We start from the raw sequence: 25,653 nt of genomic DNA on the forward strand, positions 1-25,653 counted from the left end.
ATCCACTCGGAAAGTACGGAAGCCCTAATTGGAGAAGCAACATTGATGTTTCTTTTTTTTAAGTATTGTTCTGTGACGTTTTATTCATGTGTATTTTGTTTGATTTGATTTTTCTATAGAGAAGATGTACTAAAAATTAGAGAATGCAGTTAGTTATCTTCGGTAATTTTGGACACTACCTCTCTCCTACGGCAATCAAGTTGAACAATTGACTTTTAATACTTAAAAAAGTTCACTTGAGGTGCAACCATTTATCATTTATGTATGAAGTGCATAACATAACACCGGGAAGTACAAGAATTGGTTTTTTGGAAGTTCAAGATATGTTGGAAGTGCTTTAAAAAGACATAATTAGAAAACTTACATCGGGAAGTACAGCACATTTATCTGATAAGAACATACGCCAGTTTGCGGAAGCACAAATGACCTCTCCGTCAAGATATACACACAATAGCATCGGGAAGTACATGACATTAGATTTAAAAGTACAAACATACTCTTTGTGATAATTCAAAGTCCATGTGAAGTGCTTAAAAAGTACTTATCATGAAGTACACACTCAACATTAGGAAAGTACAAGTTCCGCCTTGTAGTGTATAAAAAAAACAAAAATCATCGGATTTTCTTTATCTCACGGGAAGTACAAGTAGAGAATCTAAGAAGTACAAGCGGTGACTACGGGAAGTATAACTATCGATATGTGCACGGGGTAAAATTCAGAAAATTTCACAATCCCTTGTGAAATAAGAAAAATAATAAAACTAAAAGAAAAAATCTCCATTGGGAAGTAAAAAATCCCTAATTGCACCATACTTCATCTTCCGGGAAGTACACACGTCAAACTTGGAAAGTACACATTGATTAGTTTTGGGAAAGACGCGATCATTAAAAATAATTCTCTGGGGAAGTACAAGAAATGATTTATAGAAGTACAAGCGATGACTACGGGGAGTACAAATGGTCCAAAAAAATCCTCCCAAAGAATTTCACATATAGATTGTGAACTTAATAATGAGAAAGAACAGAATAATCCCGTCATATGCGGGGACATTCTGAGAAGTACATAAATTTGTTTTGAGAAGTACGCAAATTCATTACGAGAAGTACTATTATTTGTAGTTGGAAGTACAAATTTGTCTTTAAATCAAAAGACTTGACATTCAAATACTTGACGACGAGAAGTACAACCATTCGGCACGAGCAATACACCCACTTAATATAGAAAGTACAAGAAACCCGACAAAATACAAATGTAGTAAAAAAGGAAGAATCCCGTCATCCGTAAGGAAGTACAAGCATTGATTCCGAGAAGTAGACGTGGAGATTAGAGGAAGTACAAGCGGTAATTACAAGAACTAAAAGTGTTGAAAAAAAATACACCCACATAAGTTCACATAGCAATGTTTTGAAGTTCAAATATTAAGATCCGATAAGTGCATAATCTCGTAAATAGAGTGTAGGCAGAATGTAAAATTATCATTCGGAAACACACATGTTTAGTATTTGTCGAACACATTAGTATCAAAACATTTCCAAGAAGTACAACCACGAAGGCCAAGAAGTACAAGGAGATGTCGTGGGAAAGTTCAGATGCGGGTGGTTGGGCTGAGAATTTTGTATGGTCGTGGACCTCTAATGGACAATGTACGAGAAAATTATAACCGTTTTACTGAAAACTTTCGTGAAACCACGCCAAGAAGTACAACAACATTGCACGGTAAGTACAAGTTCATGTCGAGGGAAGTTTAGTGCTCTGTTTTTACGGGGCGGAAATCTATTGTCCAAATCTCATCGATTTGATCACCAACCACTTCAATCATTGTAACCAAAAGCTTTATATGGTAGAGTATATGTCTAATTTCATTACCTACAATATTTTACAACAAATAAATGGATCTAATCCATCAAATTCAAATCGTTATCCCACAAAATATACCGGAAATATTATTTCAAAACTTCTAAAATTAGTTTTAAACCGTTGGGATTTGGCAAAAATGGTAGATACAAAAAAGTTGCGCCATTTTGACACCTTTCCAACCATATATCATTTGCATTGTTTAAATATACCGCATGGAAATCGCGGGGACAATCATTCGGTGCCCGTCACATAAAATAGGCGGAGAGTAATTCAAGTTTTTCTCTTAACCTGTAAGAAATTAGAGAAAACAATTGGAATAAGAAAGTTGCGCCTAGTCCATAGCTTTCTAACGCCATATCATTTGCATCATTCCGACAAACGGTTGAAACAAATCATTCAAATTACTGTCCGCTCGTTTTTAAATACGTCCGAATTTCGGTATTTTCAAAATTGTTCAAAAACTGTGAGGATTTTGAAAAAACGTAAAACATGAAAAAGTTGCGCAATTTGATTATCTATCCAACGGTGTATCATTTGCAAAGTTTGGATAAGGGGTTCAAAAATCGAAGTAAAAGTTCGTTTTCTGGCCACATAGAAGCGTTTTCGTATTTTCAAAATTAAATTTAAAACATGCATAATCTGCAGAAATTGTGAACATAAAAAAGTTGCGGTTTTTCATTATCTATCCAACGGTATATCACTTGCACATTTCCGCCAAATGGTTGATAAAGTCGTAGCATAATCAGTAGCTTTGAAGAAAACGGGAAGTTCATGTAAGTTCCGACAGAAAGGTCAACCCTCTTATCCAGAAAGTTCAACCTTGTGTCTAGAGAAGTATAAGTCGGTGCTCAGAATATTATTCTGCAACCGGTTGCAGAATAGTGCTGGTATATATATATTAATTTACCTATATATATATATATATATCGACGCGGATTTTCTACCTAGGGTGGTAGGTGTGCATAGCCTTAGAATCGTCCGATGCTGCATTGTGATTTGCGTTTCCGTTTTCTCCGTTAGAGCATCTCCAGTCGCGTCCCCCAAATGAGGTTTGGGGGACCGCGGACAAGAAATGGGGAAAAAAGCTGTCCAGTCGCGTCCCCCAAAGCTAATTAGCGCCCCACCGGGGACGCCGGACACAAAAATAGCGTCCGGACGCATGCATGCAGCCCCTAGTCCCCACATGCTAGTCTCTTTCCCCACACTTTCTCTCACCTACTTTTCCCACATGGGGTGGTCCCTTCTATTAAAATGCATGCATCCGGACGCTGTTTGAGGGACGCGGCTGGGAAGGGTCTCTTTTTTGTACAGATTTTTGGTCTCTTTTTGTCCGGCGCGGTCCCAAACGTGCCCCAAATCATTTATGTCGGACGCTTTTTGAGGGACGCGACTGGAGATGCTCTTAGTTGTCCCCGTCCGTGTCAAAGTAAAAAAGGAAGGTGGTCCATGCATTCTGGCAAAAGAAACTTCAAAATGTTCACACCGTGCAGGCTGAATTTACTGTCAGAAGGCCCACCGCCGCAGTGTGACCATCCCCAGATCTATGCAAGATCCATTCACTTTCAAATCCCAAGATCAACTGACAAGTTGCTGTATATCGATCCGGAGCCGTGCGGCGCCTCGGTCGCTCCCCGCGAGCGACCTGGGCGCAAACCTAGCTAGCCGTCGCGGGAGAAGCTCCGCCTCCGCCTTCCTCCCTCGCCGCCGCCGGCAAGCGTCGCCGGGCAAAGCCCGCGCGGCGTGGGCGGCGGCGGGATCTCCTTCCCGCTCCGGCGGCGGGCTGCGCGAAGCGATTTCGTCGGCCGGAGGCGCGGGCCGCGCTCGGTCTTGGCGCGAGGCGGCGTGGGGCTTCGGCTGCTGCGTCGTGGACGGCCGCGCTCAGCGAGCGTTGGTGCGGCGTGGCGGCGGCGCTCAAGCGACGGCGTCGGGCGCGCTCAGCGAGCGGGCGACTTTAGATCGGCGACGGCGAGCGGCCTCGGGATGCGGCGGCTGCGGCCGGCGGGGTTGGGCGCGGCTCTGGCTCCGCTCGTAGATGCGCAAGCGCGCTGGTGGCCAGAGGGATCCTTAGCGCGGTGGAGGCGTCGGGGTCGCTGTGGGCAGGGCCGATCTGGGCCTCTGCGGGCCCATGGTGCGGTTGCTCGACGGCGCGGCGGCTGGTGACCCGATCTTCGACGGCTCCCGTCCTGTTCTGGTGCTCCGGCAGTTGTTGGATGCGGAGTGAGGTGCCGATGATGACGGTGCCCACGGGAGCCGTACTCCTTCTTGAAGGCGTCTTCGTGAGCTACATCTCCTGCCGTCTGGCGTTCTCCTGGTGAAAATCTAAGCTCCTCGGGAGCGGGCGACGGCGACATCTATGCCGCTACCTTCTTGAAGGCGCCGTCTTTGGAGGCCCAACACCTGTGGTGTGGTAGGTTTGCGTCAACTAGGCATGGTTGCCTTGCGGCCGAAGATGGTGGAAGCCGGGGCAGCGGCTCCGGACGGTGGATGGTGCGTCGAGGCGGCGGCCTCGAACGGCCTTGCAACTACGGGCATATGGGGTGTGGTCGTGGTCTAGCAAGGCAAGGGTGGCGTGCTTGTGCTACGTGGGTAGCGAGTCCGTCGGCCCGGTCGGCGCGATCAAACGATCGGTCGGCTGGCACGCCGGGGCGGCGGCCCCGGATCTTTTTGGCGCGACGTTCGTGGTCTGCGGATGGTCGTCTAGTGTAGCCTGGGCTACGAGGCGTCTAGTCCGTGCGGCGTTGCGGCTAGTAACCGAGCAGGGGAAGTCGGAGTGGCGGCTCCGAGCACGGATGTGTTTGTTTGTGCAATGGTGGCTTTGTGTCGTGTGGGCGACGAGGCTCTGTTGTTTGTGCGGTTTTCTGGCCCCTTTTTCCTCAAAAATGGAGTCGTTTTGTACGGTTTTTGGGCCCGGTTTTCCTCATAAACTGGGTCAACCGGTCGTCTTGACCTTCTCCTCTATTGCGATGAATATAACAGTTCTCCTGTTGTTATTCAAAAAAAAAAAAAAAAAAAAATCCCAAGATCTATATTTTTTTGCTGCTCATTCACAGATCCATTCAAGATTCAAATACAAATCGTGAGATTCATCCATGTTTATTCAGTGTCAACACAGATCAAATGAATTATCATGTGAAAATTGGATCAATAAAAATGCAATACAAAAAGAGGAGAAGAAAAAGGGGAAAAACTAGGACAGAAAGGTCGAACGTGTCCTTGTCTGCCCAAACCGCCCACGGAGGCGGGACGGCGCCGACGACGCAGTGCAGATCATCCTGGATGCGGAGCGTGGAACATCACCGTATCTTGATCTCACAAACTGAAATGACTCATAGGTAAATCTTTATCTGCAACAAATTTGATAGAATTCAGTGAAAAATCCTAGTTGCCAATTGCTCACAAAGCGAAGCTGGAACTGCTGAGATGGTTTGATGCAGTAGGACTTGCCATAGCAGCAAAGAAACTGTGAAGATTTTATAGGAGATTGAGATCAGCTCGAAGGCTCCAAGGAGCATCAGAGCGATTCACCCAAGTTCACCTGCGCATAAATTCTTTTCATCAGTTTCTGTAAACAAATTAAAGACAAAGGAGTTACAAATTAAGCTGCACTAAATTATTTGGTGGTAAACACAAGTTTTATTCAGGTGCAGGAAAATTTGTTCGATGTCAAGACAAATGAATCAATAAGTCGAATTTACAGATCCAAGAGTACTGCTTGGATCATAGCAATGAACTATCCATCAGTACTTGGTCGCCCTTGGAGTAATTACTGGAAATCTACATAAATCTTAATATGTGGATGGATAGGGAAGAGGAAACAAACAAAACCAGAATGAAAGAGAACTGTAAGCTTCTTCTCTGGATTATAGCTTTCTATTTTGCAACAACCACTAGCATCAAGAACGAATGGAACATTGGTTGACGAAAAAAATCATACGAGATTTGAGGCACAACACCAATACAGTGAGCAAGGACAAGATCTTTGGAGTTGTGACCACGGAAAAGGAAGAAACAAGAAAACACTTGCAAGGCATCTGCTTGGTATCAACAGCAATGAATTTGTTTCATGCTCTTCATATTTCCACTAAAGCATTGAGCGCCAAAAAATAGAAGTCCTCGCTGTTGCAGATTGCCCATGAAATCCATCCATGAAAATACTGATAATGGACAGGAAAGTTTTTCCTGGGCGGCGGCGGAAAGAAGCTTCGGGCGACGAGAACAAAGAACAGAGGAAAAGTTAGAATGAAACGCAAAGGATAAATCGACTCAAATTAATTGCACCCATGCCACTACAACGCTGACTTAATTTTGCCAATCAATCGTTTGAAAGAACAGCGAGGCTTGGGGCGGACTGCAACGGGATCCATGTGCCTACAATCCGACAGAGTAGATCGGAAAAAGAATGCAAATTGCGGATCATAAAAAGATTAAGGGGAACTGTGTCACGAACGTAGCAGGAAGGAAATAAGAGATCTCAGGCTCCAGCGATCCAGCCAGAAATACATCAACGCGTTTGGAGAGCATGGGCTGCTCCCACGCTCCTCCCAAGCGAGCGGACCTGTGCTCCCGCGAGCCGGCCACTCGACCTCCTGCGCGGCCACATGCCACGATTGGAGTCAGCCTTGGGATGTCGCCGGCCCCCTGCCTTCTCCGTTCTTACCGCGTCCTCCTGGCCGCCCAGGTTGCCCCGCGCCGTCGTCATCGAGCGGCCGGCGAGGAGGTGGACGGCAGGAGCTTGGGCCCATCCTCACGCGTGCTGCGGCCGGATCAAGCGCCGAATCAAGCGCCAAATCGAGGGCCGAATCGAGCATAGGAATCGGGGCCGCCGCCACGGCAAAGCACGGCAGCCACGCCGTGGAGAAAATGCGGCAGGATCGATGGGCCGTCGAGGGAGCGGGGCTAGGCGGCCGCGCCATGGATGGAGCGAAGCTAGGAGCCGTACAGGATTTTTTGTGGGTGAAAAGCACGATGGGAGGTGGGGTGGAGTTGGACCACAACTCCATTTGCTGTTGAATAGGGATGGGCGGTTAGTGGGAGCGTTGGACGGATGCAGTGACGCCGTGAAATAAATCTACGGTGCAAATTACTCTATAGAATGATCTAACGGTTGTTTTAGGGTGCATAGCTATACCCCTATATATATATATATATATATATATAGTCCTAACTATCTTGTTGTGTACGCTATTATGCAGAATGAAGCTTAGGGAATGCAGAATAAGGAGCATCCATGATGTTGGGTTCATTGACCCACACATCGTTAATTCATATGTGTTAAAAACCCACCCCGCCGACGTGGAGGAAGACATGTGGCGGTTTCTTTCAAAGCAGGAACTCAAAAGTGATATTCTATTTCCTTACCATTTTGGGTGAGTGTTTCTGTCTTGAGCACATTCTCTTTTGTTTACTCCATGCATGGTATGTGGCTAATCGATGAGTTATGCATGACTGTGCATGTATCGTGTCCGCAGGTTCCAATGGATTCTGCTAGTAATTCAATTTCACACCTCCACAGTTCTCGTCCACGACTCTCTGAATATGGATCCAAAGCTTTATGCCGACATGAGAAAAATGATGCAAAAGTAATTATTTTCATTCATTTGCGCTCTATATCGATCGGTCTATTTCGTTCATTTCCTAATATCAAGTAACTAATTAATAACTCTCTTGTTCATTTAATTTTCTTTGCCTCGTAGGGTTTGGAGACGGTTCGTAGATGAAAAGGTCGGTGAATTCCAAAAAGAGCTACAATTTAAAAGGTCAGTGTCTGGGATTGGGGATATTCAGCCACCGGGGACCAATCTATGTGGATACTATGTTTGTGAGATGATCCGGAGATACACCTCTGAGCGGGTTTCGTGTGAGAACAATATCAAGAGGAATAACCTCCGGAAGATGCTTAGTCCAGAAGCTCGCTTCCGACCACTTCAAGAGGAACTAGCTGGATGGTTCGTGAGGGAAGTCATCGATCCTAAAGGAGAACACTATGTAGAGGACGTAGAACTTCATATGCACTAAATTATGTATGGAAACTTGTTCAAAATTGTATATGGTCATCCGATATTGAATATATATTGTATATTCATCTTGAATTCTTTTTGGTTCTAATTTCAAATTTGTTTGAAATATATTGTACATTCATATGCATGTATATAGTACCGTAGAATATGTGTACTGAAACTTCTTCAAAATTAAAACAAAACACAAAATAAAATATAAAAGAATAAAACAATACAAATTAAAAAGAAAACCAGATTTAGGGGGGCGGGGGCCTTTAGTCGCGGTTGGCCAGGAGAACCGCGACTAAAGGTCCTCCGCCCTGGGGCTCGCCTACCGCCCACGTGGACGGGCCTTTAGTCGCGGTTCGTAAGCAACCGCGACTAAAGGGGGGGCTTTAGTCGCGCATATTTAATATCGGTTGCGCAACCGGTATTAATGGCCCTTACGAACCGTGACTATTGGCCCTTTTTCTACCAGTGGTGGATCAGGATCCTGGCGTTGCGATGCCCCTGCATGCATGAGCACAATCACATAAGCATGCACGACCTATAACCAAGGTGTTGAATATAGATGGACTGCAGCCCAGTTAGGCAGCTCATGTAGTCTACAATTTCTAAAATCTCAAGGTCCATCAAATTGGCAGCTTGGGACAGCCTTGGGGGACAAAGTTTAGTCACACATTGCTAGTTGGGAGAGAGTTGGAGTGGTATATAAGGGCTGCTATTCTAGTCCTTTCAAGTGAGTGAGAATAGAAGGAGCCCTCGCGCACTCCTCCTCCTCCGCCCGCCTCGGCGCGTCGCGTGACTCGAGTTCGAGTTCGAGTTCGAGACACACTCAAGGAAGACTAAATTTTTGCTTGGTCCACCAACTGAGTTGGGTATGTGTCAACCTGCATGTGCATGCTCGCCGCGTGTCCCTGGCTTCCTACGCGTGGCAACGCGGTCGGGTCGGCTCTCCTCCCAGGCTATACAACGAGACAGATCAGATCTGGAGAATACAACTCTCAGAACTCTCTAGTCCGTCTCTCTCACGAAGTTCCTTTTGTTGCGGTACTCTCTAGTCTTTCCCATCCCGGCGACTGCGTGCACAACCGTCCGGGAGAGCAGCCCTCCAAAACTTCGTCCGTTGAGATCCTGCACCAGGAGACGGGCGATAAGGTTTTTAGGGAGCGTCTCGGCGCGACTTCTCGCTGCTGTTCGTGCTCTTCTTCGCCGGTTCGACTGCTTCATCGACAGATCCGACTACATCATGGGCGACATCAACAAGTCCCATGGTGGTGCTGCTGCTGCTGGTGCGACCTTCCCGGTCGCGATGTATGTGCTTTTCCTCTCATACCTTGCACTGCTACTTGTTCCATGTTCAGATCTGATGCATGTAATTAGTCTGATGTGTGTGGTTAAGTATGCTTGTGCATCTGTTATGTTGTTTTCGGTAATTAATCTCACACGGAAATTGCGGCACATGACATTGTGCTGCTCAAGCACGCCGGCAGTTTTTCAAGGTTTTCTCTCCTCCTTTTATTTATGAACTGAAGAAAAATAAACTTAAATTAACACATACATTTTTCGATAAAGGAAATATATTAGTATCAAAAGATACTAATTACACTTAACCTTTGCAACAACGCATCATCTTAATGACAGTACGGATGCACACAACTAAAAAGGAGAAAAAAAATTAAGAAAAAAAGTCCCGCAACAGTATCCCAGACGTAACAACAACAATACATCCATGATCCACCACCAAAACAGCAACTGAAATACATACTCTCTAAAAGCGACGTCTCCAAAAAAGAAACAGTGCTCCAGCACCGTCGTCGTCCGACCAACATATCCTTCCTTGTGCCATCCCACAAGACAGGATTATGCGCTTGACTCGCAACGGCGTAGACTTTGACACGCCGGAGCAATACAGGGTCATGTAGACCCTTTATGAAATCAAGAAAAGAACTTGCGCACAAGATCATGCCATAACAAATACAAGAAGGTACGATGGAGTCCCAGCTCCCAAAGAACCAAGAAACCCTGGCCTGCCGATAGTTCTGAAGTGCGGGAAAACACGATCTTGCACCCGTATACAATATGGATCCTGGCCATCTGCATCATTTGGATCCGCAACAACGTGAAGAGACACTGCAGCACATGGGATTCTGACCATGCGGACCAGCATGCGAGCCGTCCCCTGCATGAGCTAGCATCAGCAGGCACAAGCGCATCAGCAGGCAGGACCTATAACATATCAAATTCGAGCGAGCTTGCTGTCGCGACTCGCGAGCAGTAGTAAATAGAAATTTTAAAACCTGGTAGAGAAGGCAGGGAACGAGAGATTTACCCGTGCTTGCAAGGACGGTTACAACCAATCCGAGTAGAGTAGCCAGGCGAAGAAGATGATGCCTAAAAGCCATATCGACAGGACTGAATTAGGCACAAACGATAGCTAGGGTTTTACAACTTAGAATTTGGGGATGTGGCGGGAGAAGAGCAGTGTATGCATATTTGGGCAGCATTCAAGCAAAAGTATATATATAGGCTATTCAGTGAACTGATGTGGGTCTACTACAAGTCAAACGCGTGTTTTTATTTTCAGAAACTTGAGAGATTCGAACTGCAAAAGCTTTGCCGTGCTAGTGTGCTACTACCGGCCAGCAACTGTGACCACCAAGCTAAAGTCTCCGATCGACGAGTAAACCGGCATGCATGCATCTGCACTAACAGCTTGGGGTGGCAGAGACGTGCATTATTATGAGTTTCCGACGACTCCAGGTAAGTCAACTCCAAGGGTTCGCCAACTGCGCTCTACATGCGGTCATGCATGCGGACCCGGCAGTCTTCTGATCCTTTGTCGCTCCACCCAAGAAACTTTCTATCGTGACATGTTAAGAACAAGCAATGGGTTGTTCAGAGGTAGATTTCTCAGCTATCCAAGCGTTGAGAAAAAAACATCAAATAGATTCATGTCTTAAGAACAATTGCAAGGAGAGTTTGCATTGCATTGAAAATTTCACCAAAGTACAATGATTTTATTCAGAAATTTCATGTCATAAGAATCGTAGGGAAGCAAACGGTAGCTTTTGGGGGTGTCAGCAGTTAGGGCATCTCCAGCGGCGCGACGCATTTTATTGTCCGCGAGTGTCCGTTTGTGTCGCGTCGCGGAGGCTAAAATGTCCGTTTTTGTCCGCGCGTCCGTTTGCGTCTGGGAGGTGGCTCCAGCGGGACGCATTTTTTTTACTTGTTTTTTTCCTCTTCTCCAATTAAACATAGCTTCAAATATTATATATTGGAACATGATTTTACACAAGCTAATACATAATTTGGAACATGATTTACACAAACTAATACATAGTTTGAACCATGGTTGACACAAATAAAACATTTAAAAAAAAGAAACCAGTTGTGTTGATTTCCGTATGTTCGCTACCAAGAAAGAACATTCGCGGGCACACCCAGTCACCCAAACTGGAAAATCCAGCTGGTAATGGTGTCCCTGTTGGTTCTTTCGAGGAGGAACAGGAGGAAACCTTGACTACTGGCTTCGTCTGGCCCGTAGCCATATTCGCTGCAAAGAAAGAACACTCAAAGGTCTAACTATCGGTGTCCGAGCCAGATTCGCCGGTGTGGTAGTGCCTGCGGCACGCTGTGTCGTCGAACACCTTGAAGATCATCTCGCCATCACCCTTGTAGAGGAAGGTGAGCTGGCAGCCGGGCTCGAGCTCAAGGTCGCGGACGAACTTGTCCCACCCCGTGTGCAGGTACATCTTGCCCTGCCCGTCGAACAAGACCTCCACATTCCACCGGCAGAAGTTGCAGCTGGTATCCCGTAGCTGCAACTGCGCCGGCTCGACGCCATCGACGAACTCGGCGAACTTGTCCGGGAGCCGCTTGATGCCGAGTGGATCGTCGTCGATGCAGAGGAGGAACTCGAGGCAGCGGTCCTCCTGCGAAGACGAGGAGGGCGCAGGCGACGGCGACCGTGGTGTTGTAGCTGCTCCACCACGGCGGCCCCTGCCCCGGCCACGGCCCCGGGAGCGCCCAGGGCCGCGGCCTCGACCGCCTCGCTGGCCACCAGGTCCTGCCATGGACTTCCTCGCGGGCCTGGCTGCGTCGCAGGAAGAGGTAGGCGGCGCTACGGCGGAGCTTGTGGCGGCTAGGGTTTGCTTGGAGGAGTGGATGAGGAAGAAGAACGTGCGTCCTCTTTATATAAGCCGGAGGCAGGAGACGGCCGCGGGACGCGTAGCGTCGCCATTAACTTTGTTGGCGGAGGTGGGCGGTGGGCGGTGGCCGCTCGGCAGCCGAGGCATCGCCATTAACGTGGCGCATACTGCCGAAGCGACGCAGCGGCGCCAGTCGCTAGCGCGCCTGAGAAGACGCATCGACGCAGGGTCGCTGCCAGGCGGGCCCGACGAAACGTCCGCCAGACGCAAGCGGACACTTTCGGCGTCCGCGCAACGTCCGCATAGACGCATCCGAGAAGCATATTTGGGCCAGATTTGCGTCACCACGTGCGGCCCGGTCATTTTGCGTCGCCCCGTTGGAGAAGGGCCCAGACACACCGTTTACGTTGCGCCGCTGGAGATACCCTTAGCCTCAATGGCCAGGAAAACCACGCTGAGCGAGGAAATCCGATCTGGCTCTGGCTCTCGATAGCAAACTAAAAGCGCTTCACGCAGAAAGTTTCCAATCTAACCGTAATACACCGCTTTCGCCCTATAAGAGCATATCTAACCTCGTCCCCCAAACAACGCCGGACCGAGCGTTTGGAGGACGTGTTTCCTTCATGTCGTGTTTGGGGGACGTCGCTCTCCATCCGCGCCCACAAATAGAAATTCAAATAGTTTACATTCAAAAAGATCGTTCCCGCAGAAGTCGTCGCGATCAGAGTAGCCGCGATCAAAGTATTGGGCGTGCTATCATATTACAGACCGGTGGTGCGAACTAATAAGACGTAAATCAGAAGAAGGGGTTGGGCGACGCCAACGACGCATCCTGAGTCGACGTAGGCCCGTCGATCACGACGACCTCCAAGTGATCTGCCCGGTGTGCTTTCCCCGACGCCAAGGCCGAGGCAGAGGCCGATGCCGCTGACGCAGGTATACTAGCAGACGTTGTCGCAGACGCGTCTGCTTGTGCCGGCTCTAGCTCCAGGGGTGGGGTTGTTGCCGCTGCCTCGGTAGCCGCCATTTTGGCTTCGATGTCGTCGAGGATCTGGCCTTTGTAGAAGTTGTGCGCCGCCCGCGTCCGGGGAAACATTCCAGATGTTGACGCTGTCAGCAGGGACATGTCCTCCTTGCGTTTTTTGAGCTCCATCTTCTCCTATTGCCTCTTGAGCAGTGCCGCCCAACTTTAGTCGGCCATTTTGTTGCAGAAGAGACCTCGGCGAGGCACTGCGTGATCGACGCTTGCGTCTTCTCGGTCGACGCGATGTCGGCCAAGAAGGCCATGGCAGTCTTGTTGCCGATAGGGCGCCCTGCCGATGTTGCAAGCGGCGCATCCAGATCAATGGCATCTTTTTCCTTTGACAATGAATGGCGTGTCAACCGCCATTTCTCATTCGTTTTAAGCTTGCTATAGCAATGCATCAGCGCGAAAGACTTATGCCCTTCCGAGTGCTTCCGGTACATCGTCATGGCCTTGTCGAACTAACCAAAGGAAGTGAATCAGATCGTCGAACAAAAACTAGGCGCTAAAAATTATCGTAGAAAGATGTGTATCATGCCGTTGATGTCGCTGCCGCTGTCACCTCTAGTCTCGGCCTCATTATGGTACCCATGGAACATGTTCACCGACGCCTGGATGATGGCCCATCGCGTCGATATTGTCGGATAACGTAGCATAGAAAACAAAAATTTTCCTACCGCGAACACGAAATCCAAGCCAAGATGCAATCTAGAAGACGGTAGCAACGAGGGGATTATCGAGTCTCACCCTTGAAGAGATTCCACAGCCTACAAGATGAGGCTCTTGTTGCTGCGGTAGACGTTCACTTGCCGCTTGCAAAAGCGCGTAGAAGATCTTGATTACGGCGCCACGAACGGGCAGCACCTCCGTACTCGGTCACACGTTCGGTTGTTGATGAAGACGACGTCCACCTCCCCGTTCCAGCGGGCAGCGGAAGTAGTAGCTCCTCTTGAATCCGACAGCACGACGGTGTGGTGTCGGTGGCAGTGGAGAATCCCGGCGGAGCTTCGCTAAGCGTGCGGGGAAGAAGGAGGAGCGGGGCGGCTAGGGTTTGGGGAGAGGGGGTGGCCGGCCTCCAAGGGGTGCGGCCAAGGTGGTGGCTTTGGTGTGGCCGGCCCCTCCCTTATGCCCCTGTGGTGACCCTGCATACCACTGCATGTTGTAGTATGCCAGTCATTGATATAACATTCACGAAGTACCATTCCGCAAATATTACATCCCTCAGAGTAGTACAACAGAACATAGCAGGGTCCATAACTCATTCACATATTATTACAATTAACATACACATGTCGTCTTGGAGCTCCTCTTGGGTCCAAAGAGGAATACTCCTGGGTTCGAGGTGAACCCAACTTAACTTACAATACCAGAGTTTCATTAAACTAAACATTTATTTCCTCGAGCAGCTAAATACTAAGAGTTCGGGCTGCTCGGTTACTACTTCTATCGGATATCTCTAGGCTTGTTCTCCTCCGGATGCCTCCCCGGATCCGTAGACGATGAGGTAGTCTACGCCTTCAACTCCTCCTGAGAGGTCTGGTTCCTCGTAGCCGATGATCTCGGCTCCATCATTGTTGTCGTAGTCCTCCTCCAGACGATTCAGACAATCTAAGCATGGGATTTAAGAGTGGTATGAGTACGAGCGTACTCAACAAGTTCATTATAGATAAGAGGTGTTTAATGCACTAGCTACGATATTAGACCAGAAAGTCTAATACCAATGCAAGTTTTTGATAAACATTTCTTCAAGAGATTGCTTTTATTTCAAAGAGCTATGTCCGTCAGCCTTCACCGGTTTACTAGAACTTCATGGAGCTCCTTTCCGGCCGCGTTCGCAATTCCTCAATCCCGGAACAGGGAGTGACAGGTCACAGTTCTTTACACTCTGCAGAGGTGTGTTGCTTTACCCATAAGAGATCTTAACCTTGGTGCCAACCGGGCAGCTTTCCCGTCCACACTTCCTTCGGTGTGAGGCCCGGTATAAGGTCTAGCCAATCATGTTCCTCCGCTACCTCGAACACCCACCCTTTGTTGCATACTCCGACCCTGGGTCCACACCGGCCCCATTATTCCCATATATTTCAGGGTGGACTCCGACCACGACGTCAATGCAGGGCTCTACCATACATTCCTACGCCGGCAGATGCAACCCATCATAGACCTCATTACCGTTGGGACTTCTACGGGTTCCCACCCCTGCATCAAGTCTCGCAAGATCATGAGCACCCGGTAATGAGCATCCGTTGATGAACGAGAGGTGGAAACACTTTTGACTACTCCGTCCCACTCCGGATCTTATGGTTAACACGGGTATTACGGCACAAGAATCACTGGCGACATTTGTTGTTTAATCCTAGATGGATATAAACCCGTGCAATGGAACCTCCACCATATCATCACAATCCATGGTTCCATTGCCCACCACATAGTCATATTCATAGTTATGAAAGTAGTGGTTTTGGTTTTTATGCAATAGTGATAACCATAGTACTTTGCAAGTAATTTGATAAAAAATACTCAAATGACATGAGCAAGTGATGAACTTGCCTGAACACTGCAAAGTTTTGCAGTTGGAAGGTGTGGACTGACCCTTGTCCTCTTGTTCTGAAAAATAGCATCATTGTCCGATAAGGGCAATGGTTAAAGAAGCAATTATGCATGATTCCATTTTTAGGGTTTGTTCCCCCCTTCCGATGTTTTATTATTTTATGTGAGAGGTTAATACTAAGAACAATTTTAGGGATACTCTGTTTAGGGCAAAATACAACCTTGAAATGTTGTCAAGGTGTTTTTTAGAGTCCAAATGAATTTATGGACTTATTTTCATTATTGAAAAATAACATGTGTGATTTAAATGATTATTTAATTCATCAAATTTGAACTTATTCTTGTTTATCTCCAAAAATTCCATTTCATATTTTATTATGATAGATAATTTTATTCTGAGTGGTTTTCATATTTTTAATTATTTTTTTAGAGTTATTAATAATTTGTTATGTATTTTCAAAGTTTCTGCCTTATTTGGAATTTGTGAAATACCAAAAAGGCCCCTGGGCCCACCTGTCGGTGCAACCCAGTGGGTTAGGTCGAACCGACCGGCCTGGTCCGGCTCGACCAGCTCCACTCCTCTCTCTCCCTCTCACGCGCGACCGAACCCTAACCCTAATCCCTCTCTGGCGATTTGCGTCGCCACCGCCGTCGCCGCTCGATTCCGGCGAGCTCCGCCGGAACTGGCCCCCGCCATGATGCGCAATCGACGCGCCTCACGACGATCATCTTCATCCGCGTCGATCCGGAGCGGGTGCTGCTCCAGCTCGTCTTCGACCTCCCTCGTCGCGGCTAGGGTTACGGGATCGTGGTGATCCCGCTGCGCACTGGGCTCCAGACGCGGTGGCGCCGCCGTGGGCCTCGCCACGGTGGTGTGGGGCGCTACGGCGCTTGTCGGCACATGGCCTGGCCTGGCCAGGTGCTACCGAGCACTCGGCACGCACCGCCGTGGCCGCCATGGCCGCATCTGCTCGTCTGCTAGCCCCGGGTATGTGCGCCACCTCCTGCTCTCTCTCCTTTGCCTGTTCTACTCCTTCCCTTCCTCTTCTCCATCTAGCTCGATCTCTGGCTTGCCGTGCCTCATAGAGGTGCGGCCATGCCGTGATCTTTCTTCTTTGATACTGCTTTCGTCTTTGTTTGCTTTCTTGCTACCGCAGGTTCTTTGTGCTAGCCGTTGTGCTAGCCCTCATCGCTTGTCTTTGTGTTGCCGTGTCTTTGCTGTTCTTGCTTAATTGCTTGCTGATGCGACTTATGAATTATTGCTCATGAGCATGATGTGGTGCTCTGTGTAATCTAGTGATTCCTGCTGATTCTCTGTATAAAATTCCTCTCCTGTATATGCCATAGATTGCTCTTGGCTTGATCATCCTGTGATGATCCTTGCCTTTGGCAAGTGCCAGTGCTCCAGATATGCTATTATATGTGCTCTAATTCCTGGACATGCTCAATTGAGCCTAGGCACATTTGCATTAACAACTCCATCCCTTGATGGAGTGCTTCTGGATACAATTATAATGCTCTATTCACTTATCTGTGATGCAATTGTTCAATTCCTGTGGCTGATCTTATTGGCTGGTTCAAGTGTTGATATCTGTGGCCAATTAGATATATGGTCCTTGCTCTGTTGCTTAATGATGCTCTAGCATGCTCTAGCATGCTATGGCAGGCTCTGGTGTTCATGTGCTCATTAACTGTTGGTCAGTATATGATTTAATTGTTGCATGTGCCATCTTTGTTACTTGATTCTATGTAAGTGTGTGGCATGATTAGTGCAAGTGCTTGCTCAAGCATCTCACGACAGCTTGCAAAGATGATCCCTTGGATCATTAGCATGGTTCTGTTTTATGATTTACTTGTTAATCTCAATTATCTATGTTGCTTTAATTAATTCAGTGGATAATTGATGTGAACTATACAGTGATGATCATCACAGTTGGCTGGATTAGGCTAGATGGATGCCCACAGTGATTGGGAACCCTAGCCCTTCTTTGAACCCAATCAGGGTGATGATATATGTATTTGACTTGTTGGTGTGGTTGATCTAGGGTTTGAGGTGACCCTGGCAGTAGTCATGTGCTGCCCTAGGGTAGCTCCCCTATTTGTTGGCTGGCTGTGATTTGTGGATATCTCACTGGAAGTAACCATGTTGGTTTTCCAGTACCTTTACTGTTGACAACAAAAATAGACAGGATCTGTCTAATATCTGATGGCTTGCTTGGCTTTAGGTGCTAGATGATTTTGGAATGGCTAGTTAGGGATTAATCCAGGTTGGATTTCTCTGGTATGTCATCTTGTTGACATGCCAATGTTCCCCTTGGAAATCTCCCACTGTCTGTTCTCTAGTTTGCTTGCACCAAAAGGCTTAGTAGCCAAATGATGATGCAAACAGGGTTTCATACCCACTTTGCTTCTGTGATGCAAGTGTATGCTTATTTATGAGCAAAACAGAGTTTTGCTCAGGTTGATCTTGTTTATACCTCACTCCAGCTCCTAGATGATTTGTTGATGTAGAGGTTTTGCTTCTAGGATGAACTTGTGGTTGGTTTACTTGCCCTGCTCCTCCTGGTGATCTTGTGAGACTTGATTCAGTGCTGTGGTGAGTTAGCAGATTGAACAGCAGTTCCTGTTCTTGTGTTCTTGTGTTCTTGTGTTCTTACCAGTGAAGCCTGTCGATGAGAATGACTTAGGGTTTGCTTCTGAAAAGCTTATATGTGGTGCTCCCTTGCATCCCTGGTCGACAGCTCCTGCTTGTCACTTTGGTGACTCACTGTGTGTGTGGGCTGCATGCACACAGCCCTGTGAGCAGGCTGTGTGTGTGTGTAGACATGTGCTGTGCACCTGGACCTGGAACTTGACTATGGCATGGATCAGCTCGGCCACTTTGGTCCTATCTGCTCATTTCATATTTTCATTTTATTTCTAACCTGCCAATTGGCATTGCCACTTGGCACAATGTTCTATTTGTGTGGTTTGTATGCAGGGATCATGGAATTGATCAAGATGAAAATCTTCAAGCTCAAGATTAACTTGTAGCTTAGGATATATTTTTCTTACTTGTAATTTTCTTTTTTCTTTTTCTATTTAAGCAATTCTTGTAATGTGTTGTATTATTCATTTATTTACTTTATGAATATTGTAATGACAATGTAAATTGTGTGATGATCAATAAAGCTCAATGTTTTCTCTAATGAGCTTTACTTTACTTTAATTGTTCATATTGTTTATTATTTATAATTTACTTAATGAATTTCCTCACAATTGAATTTATGAGATATTTATTTGATGTTTGAATTTGAAATTCAAATTCAACTTAGGTTTGAATTCAATCATGCAACTTAAGTTGTGATGCAAATTCTTCCCTCTCTTCTCAAAACCCTAGTTTAGTTAGATGAGAAACAAGTTTGTCGCACTCTCGAAACCCTAACCCTGTAAGGTGTCGAGAGAGAAACTTGTCCCCCTCCGATGCAGTTTTTGTTTAGAAGCGCGAAATTTCCCCAGAATTTACCATGCAATGCACATCCCTTTCTAAAATCTACCCCTCGATCGTCTCTAAACCTGGGACATTACAGCCTTTCCCCCTTAAAGAAAACTTCGTCCCGAAGTTGTGGTTGTAATACCTGAACAGCTCGGGGTATGTTTTCCTTAGGTCTTCCTCTTTTTCCCAGGTGGCTTCCCTCTCGGGATGATGCTTCCATTGTATCTTGCAATACTTGATCGCCTTGTTTCTGAGTTGTTTCCAGCTCTCCTCGAGAATCTTGGCTGGCTTCTCGATATATGTTAAGTCTGGTTGTAACTCGAGCTCATCATGTGATATTGGTTCATCTGGGGTCTTCAAACATTTCCGAAGTTGTGACACATGAAATACATTGTGAACTTGAGCTAACCTTCTCGGTAGATCCAATTCAAAGGCTAAACCTCGGTTCTGACTCAGTATCTTAAAAGGTCCTATATATCTAGGACTGAGTTTTCCTTTAACTCCAAATCTCTGGAGTCCTTTCATCGGGCTTACCTTAAGATAAACCATGTCTCCAACTTGTGGTTCCCATGTCCTTCTCTTCTGATCGGCATAACTCTTTTGCCGACTTTGAGCTATCTTGAGCCTGTCTCTGATAATGTCAATGATTTGTTGTTTTTCCTTGACATAATCAGGGTTGAACTCTTTGCTTGCTCCGGCTTCATACCAACATATTGGTGATCTACACTTCCTTCCATACAGAGCTTCAAATGGTGCCATCTTGATGCTACTTTGGTAACTATTGTTATATGAAAACTCTGCTAGTGGTAAGTGTTCTTCCCATGATCCTCCGAAGTCTAGGGCACAAGCCCTAAGCATATCTTCTAGGATCTGGTTGGTTCTTTCGGTTTGTCCACCGGTTTGGGGATGATAAGCGGTACTATAATCCAATTTGGATCCTAAAGCTTCGTGAAGTTGCTTCCAGAATGCTGATGTGAACACGGATCCTCGATCCGATACTATCTTCTTTGGCACTCCATGCTTACTCACGATCTCTTTAATGTAAAGATCGATAAGTTTCTCTCCTTTATCTTGCTGGTTTACCGCTAAGAAGTGTGCACTTTTCGTCAACCGGTCCACGATTACCCATATCATGTCCTTTTTTTTTATTGGTCATGGGTAGTCCGGTGATGAAATCCATCCCTATTTCCTCCCATTTCCACTCCGGAATAGGTAAAGGTTGTAACTTCCCTGCCGGACTCTGGTGTTCAGCCTTCACTCGCTGGCATGTATGGCATTCTGCCACATACTGTGCTATCTCCCTCTTCATGTTATTCCACCAGAATAGTTCCTTTAAGTCCATGTACATCTTTGTACTTCCCGGATGTATGGAATATGGTGTTTGATGAGCTTCCCGGAGTATTACTTCCTTAATTTCAGCAATATCCGGAATGCAAATTCTCTTCTGGAACCATAAAGATCCAGATTCTCCGCGATGAAATTCTGATGGTCTTCCCTCATCTATTCTCCTCATCTCTTCTATAATGAATGGATCGTCCAATTGACCCATCATTATCTCATTCTTCAAGTTGACATTCAACTCATCGGCTACTTGCAACGCCGATAATCCTTCATGGGCTTCCTTCTCCCAAAGTTGTATTTGGGCTTGACTTATTTCCTTCCTCAACTCCGGTGATATTTCTTGTTCAACTCCTCCAGTACTCTTCCTACTCAGGGCGTCTGCTACAACATTAGCCTTCCCTGGTGTGTAATTGATTGTCAGATCATAATCCTTGATCAATTCTAGCCATCTTTTCTGCCTCATGTTGAGTTCCTTTTGAGTGAAGAAATATTTGAGGCTTTTATGATCTGTATAGAGCTCACACTTAGCCCCATAGAGAAAATGTCTCCAAGTTTTGAGTGCAAATACTACTGCTGCTAACTCCAAGTCATGTGTTGGATAATTCACTTCATGAGGTCTGAGTTGCCTCGATCCATAGGATATCACTTTCCGATCTTGCATGAGTACGCAACCCAATCCATGTTTGGATGCGTCACAGTACACGGTGTAGTCCTTGCCAACTTCAGGAACCGCTAACACCGGTGCCGTGGTGAGTTTCTCTTTTAGAGTTTGAAAGCTCTTTTCACACTCCTCGGACCACACGAATGGTGTGTTCTTCCTTAGCAACTTTGTCATAGGTCCTGCTATCTTAGAGAATCCTTCAATGAATCTCCGATAGTATCCTGCCATTCCTAGGAATCCTCGGATTTCCTTGACAGTCTTGGGTGCTTCCCATTCTAGAACTGCTGCTACCTTACTCGGGTTGACAGCGATTCCATCTTTGCTAATGACATGACCAAGAAATTCCACTTGATCTAGCCAAAATTCACACTTGCTAAGTTTGGCGTAAAGTTGATGTTCTCTTAGTGTTTGCAACACTAACCTCAAATGTTCAGCATGTTCAGCCTTGTTCTTGGAATATATCAAGATATCATCGATAAATACGATGACAAATTTTTCTAGATATGGCATGAAAATCTTATTCATGAGATTCATGAATATTGCTGGGGCATTGGTCAATCCAAAAGGTACTACAAGGTATTCATGGTGTCCATACCTTGAGACAAAGGTAGTTTTCGGAACGTCCTCCTTCTTGATCTTTATCTGGTGATAACCCGATCTTAGATCAATCTTGGAAAAGACTCCCGCGCCTCTCACTTGATCAAATAGATCTTGTATTCTTGGAAGTGGATACTTGTTCTTGATTGTGACGTTGTTCAGATTCCTGTAGTCTCCGCACATCCTTCTTCCTCCATCTCTTTTATCCACGAAGATCACAGGTGATCCCCATGGTGAAACACTCTCTTGAATGAATCCCTTTTGTTCCAAGTCATCCAATTGATCCTTAAGTTCTTTCAACTCCTTAGGCCCCATCTTATATGGTGCTTTAGCAATCGGAGCTGTTCCTGGGATTAGGTCGATAGTAAATTCTATCTCCCTATCTGGTGGCATACCAGGTAACTCCGCAGGAAACACATCCTGGAATTCATTTACTACAGGTATATCTTCTAACTTCACCTCCTTCATGCTGTTAAGCTGTAACTCAACTTCAATCTGTGTATGTTTGTCGCCTTGGTAGATCATTCTACTTCCATCGGGGCTTTTCAATGATACCGTCTTGTTTACACAGTCGATCAATGCTCCGTTAGCTTCCAACCAGTTCATACCAAGAATGACATCAATGTCCTTCATCGGTAAAATGAACAGGTCCGCGTCAAACGCGCACTTATTGATCATAATGACTTGTTTTTGTTTGGCATGGGTTACTACTATCGTTCCCCCCGCAGAAAGTATGGTTATGGTTGTATCTAACTTAGTGCAACTAATCCCATGTTTGGTGATGAATTGTTGAGAAATGAATGATGTAGTTGCACCAGTATCAAAAAGTACTTTGCCAGGATGAGTGAGTATCTGGAGCGTACCAATCACTGCCTGGTCAGAGTTGACCACCTCCTCCAGACTGGTACAGTTCAGCTTGCCGAAGGGCTTCTTATTCTTCCAGTTGCCTCCGGTGTTTCCTCCTCGACCTCCTCCTCCTCCCGATCGACCTCCTTTATTTCTATTCGTTGGGCAATCCCTACGCATTTTTCTTTACTCACGGCTCCCGAAGCATATGATTCTGGGTTTCTTACAGTCCTTGGAGAAATGCCCCGTACCTCCACAGCTTCTGCAAACTATTTGATTTGCAGTTTGAAATGCTTGGTTCTTCCTACTACCGTAGTAGTTGCTGTTGTTGTTGTTGTTGTTGTTGTTGTTGTTGTTGTTGTATCTGGGCTTGAAACTCAAGCTGGTATTAGGCTTGTTACTAACAAACCTCTTAGGCTCAAACTTGGCCTTTTTCCTCTTCTCCTCCTGTAGTTGCTTGAAATCATCTTCTAGAGTGATGGCTGCATCCACCAACTCTTGAAATTCCGTTGCTCTCATCATACAGAGCTGTACCTTGAACCGGGGACTTAACCCCCTCAGAAATCTCTTTTTCTTCTTGTCCTCGGTGTTGACTTCCTCAACAGCGTACCGGGACAGTTTAGAGAACTCCCTGACATAGGTCAGGATTGCCTTGTCCTTCTGCTCGAGACTTTCAAATTCTCGACGCTTCAGTTCCACAATACTTTCAGGGACATTGGATTCCCTGAACTTCCTCGTGAATTCCTCCCAGGTAAATACCTTTCCAGCCGGGTAAACGGCTACAATATTGTTCCACCATGATGCTGCAGGTCCACATAGCAGATGGGTAGCATATCGAACCTTCTCTTGGTCGTTGCATCCAACAGTGTTGAGCTTGCGCTCAGTATCCATCAGCCAATCTTCCGCGTCCATCGGCTCGGGCGCGTATGCGAAAGATATCGGCTTGGTGTTTTGGAAGTCTGCTAATGTGACTCCCTGGTTCTCAGGTCTCTCCACCCTATTTTGCTGTAACAAATCCTGAAAGAATTTGTTCTGCTGCTCCAGTGTTACACGCTGTCGCTCCTCCACCAGCTGCATGTACTGGATGAAATTTTGCTGCGTCATGGGTGGTGGTGGTGGTGGAAACTGATCTCTGGCTGCACCCTCAGCCTCTTCCTTTTCTTTTGCTTCGCGCTCCATGCGCTGCGCTTCAGTCTCGTTTCCTAACGCTCCCGACATAATCCCCCTAGTTCTAAGTGGTCTTATTACAATACTCAAGTCGATGTGAGTATGCAAACTCACTTATTAAAGTATATGTACAAATTTATACAAATATTACAAACTATAATACACGTGGTACTTGTGTATTATAGCCACGCCTCCCTTGGTGGACTCTAGTCGATCTTCACTCCCGATACATTCCAGGCTTCCATCCGGTCGAACGTGTCGTCCTCCTGATAGACCCTGGAACATAAGGTCTCCCCGTTGGCTTGTAATCCGAATCGGATGATGATCCTAAGGAGAAATCAGTGTTCACAAACTGATCGTTGAGTGCATCATAGTCCACCCATCGGGTGTACTCTCCTGTAGCCCCACCATAAGGGTTACCAAAACCCATACCCGACTCAACTTGTGTCGGATAGCCTCCATCCACTCCTTCATTCCTAGGATAGCTCTGGTTCTGGGTTGTTGCGTCATCATTCATCTCTCCATCATAGTACTCAGTAGTACTATGGGTTCCAGTATCATATCCCCAACGCCAACCCCTGGAATTCTCGATTGGAGTCTCGGAACGCTGTTTGTTTCCGGATTCCTCTCCGCCTTCGTATCCCCCATAGGAACTACCCAGATAGTTCCCAGGTGTAACAGGTGTGGTTTCACGTGCAAGTGGATCAATGCTGATGTAGTCACCAGCTGAATAAACTGGTGTGTGCACCACATTCTCCATAGGTTCTTTCCCCCTACTCTCCTCCTTGGGTTCAGTGAATTCCTCAAGCATCGTATCAATTGCTCCTATCAGATGATGATTCAGCTGAAAGAGTAATGATATGAAGTTACGGCTATTATCCATATATTTTGCCACTGCTATGGGTTTGCGTTTGCCGTATTTGTAGTGGTTGAGCACGGGATCTTCTTCCTCCTGATTATGAGGAATATGGGAGAACTCGGAATCCATAAGCTCTTTTGTCTTATGTTCCCGTATGTCGGTTATGGCTCTCATAACAGCTATATGGTAGGCTGTGTTGGTTGTCCTCGCTTCTCCAGCTGGCATGACTACGCTCATTCCCAAAGATTCGGGAAGTCGCAGTCCTACTCTGCACTTGGCCAACACCGGACCATCATAGAACATGTACTTCTTTACTGGAATCTGGGGATCGCACCCAAATTCCAGTAACATGGCTCGTAGGATATCAGCAAGTCCTCCTTGGTATTCGTTCAGTGTGGAATCCATAACTTTTACGTTTCTTCCCGGTCGTGAACTTGCCATGTTGGCTGTAGAAATAGAAAGATTATAAGGTTAGTAATAATGCATCATAATAGAGATAATAAAGAATTATCGCACTAAAATATATGATTGTTGTATTCTCAATTGAATATACACCATATTTTTAGAGAATTCTTTACTAATCCTATTTGACTCCTAACGTTTGGTCCCATTTACTAGGTTCCAACCTAAGGTCAAAGCTTTTGCTCTGATACCAACTGTGGTGACCCTGCATACCACTGCATGTTGTAGTATGCCAGTCATTGATATAACATTCACGAAGTACCATTCCGCAAATATTACATCCCTCAGAGTAGTACAACAGAACATAGCAGGGTCCATAACTCATTCACATATTATTACAATTAACATACACATGTCGTCTTGGAGCTCCTCTTGGGTCCTAAGAGGAATACTCCTGGGTTCGAGGTGAACCCAACTTAACTTACAATACCAGAGTTTCATTAAACTAAACATTTATTTCCTCGAGCAGCTAAATACTAAGAGTTCGGGCTGCTCGGTTACTACTTCTATCGGATATCTCTAGGCTTGTTCTCCTCCGGATGCCTCCCCGGATCCGTAGACGATGAGGTAGTCTACGCCTTCAACTCCTCCTGAGAGGTCTGGTTCCTCGTAGCCGATGATCTCGGCTCCATCATTGTTGTCGTAGTCCTCCTCCAGACGATTCAGACA

The 25,653-nt window shown here is 46.3% G+C and overlaps 1 long non-coding RNA gene across 1 annotated transcript; it reads right to left on the bottom strand.

Annotated features, from left to right (window-relative positions):
* Nucleotides 1-4,918: 4,918 nt before the first annotated feature.
* Nucleotides 4,919-6,857, bottom strand: LOC127305767 (uncharacterized). Its single transcript, XR_011747777.1, has 2 exons — nt 5,303-6,857; nt 4,919-5,202 (listed from the first exon to the last, which is right to left on the bottom strand). It is a non-coding gene; the product is annotated as an uncharacterized lncRNA (long non-coding RNA).
* Nucleotides 6,858-25,653: the final 18,796 nt, after the last annotated feature.

Source organism: Lolium perenne, chromosome 6 (assembly GCF_019359855.2).
Source record: "Lolium perenne isolate Kyuss_39 chromosome 6, Kyuss_2.0, whole genome shotgun sequence".
NCBI lineage: Eukaryota > Viridiplantae > Streptophyta > Magnoliopsida > Poales > Poaceae > Lolium > Lolium perenne.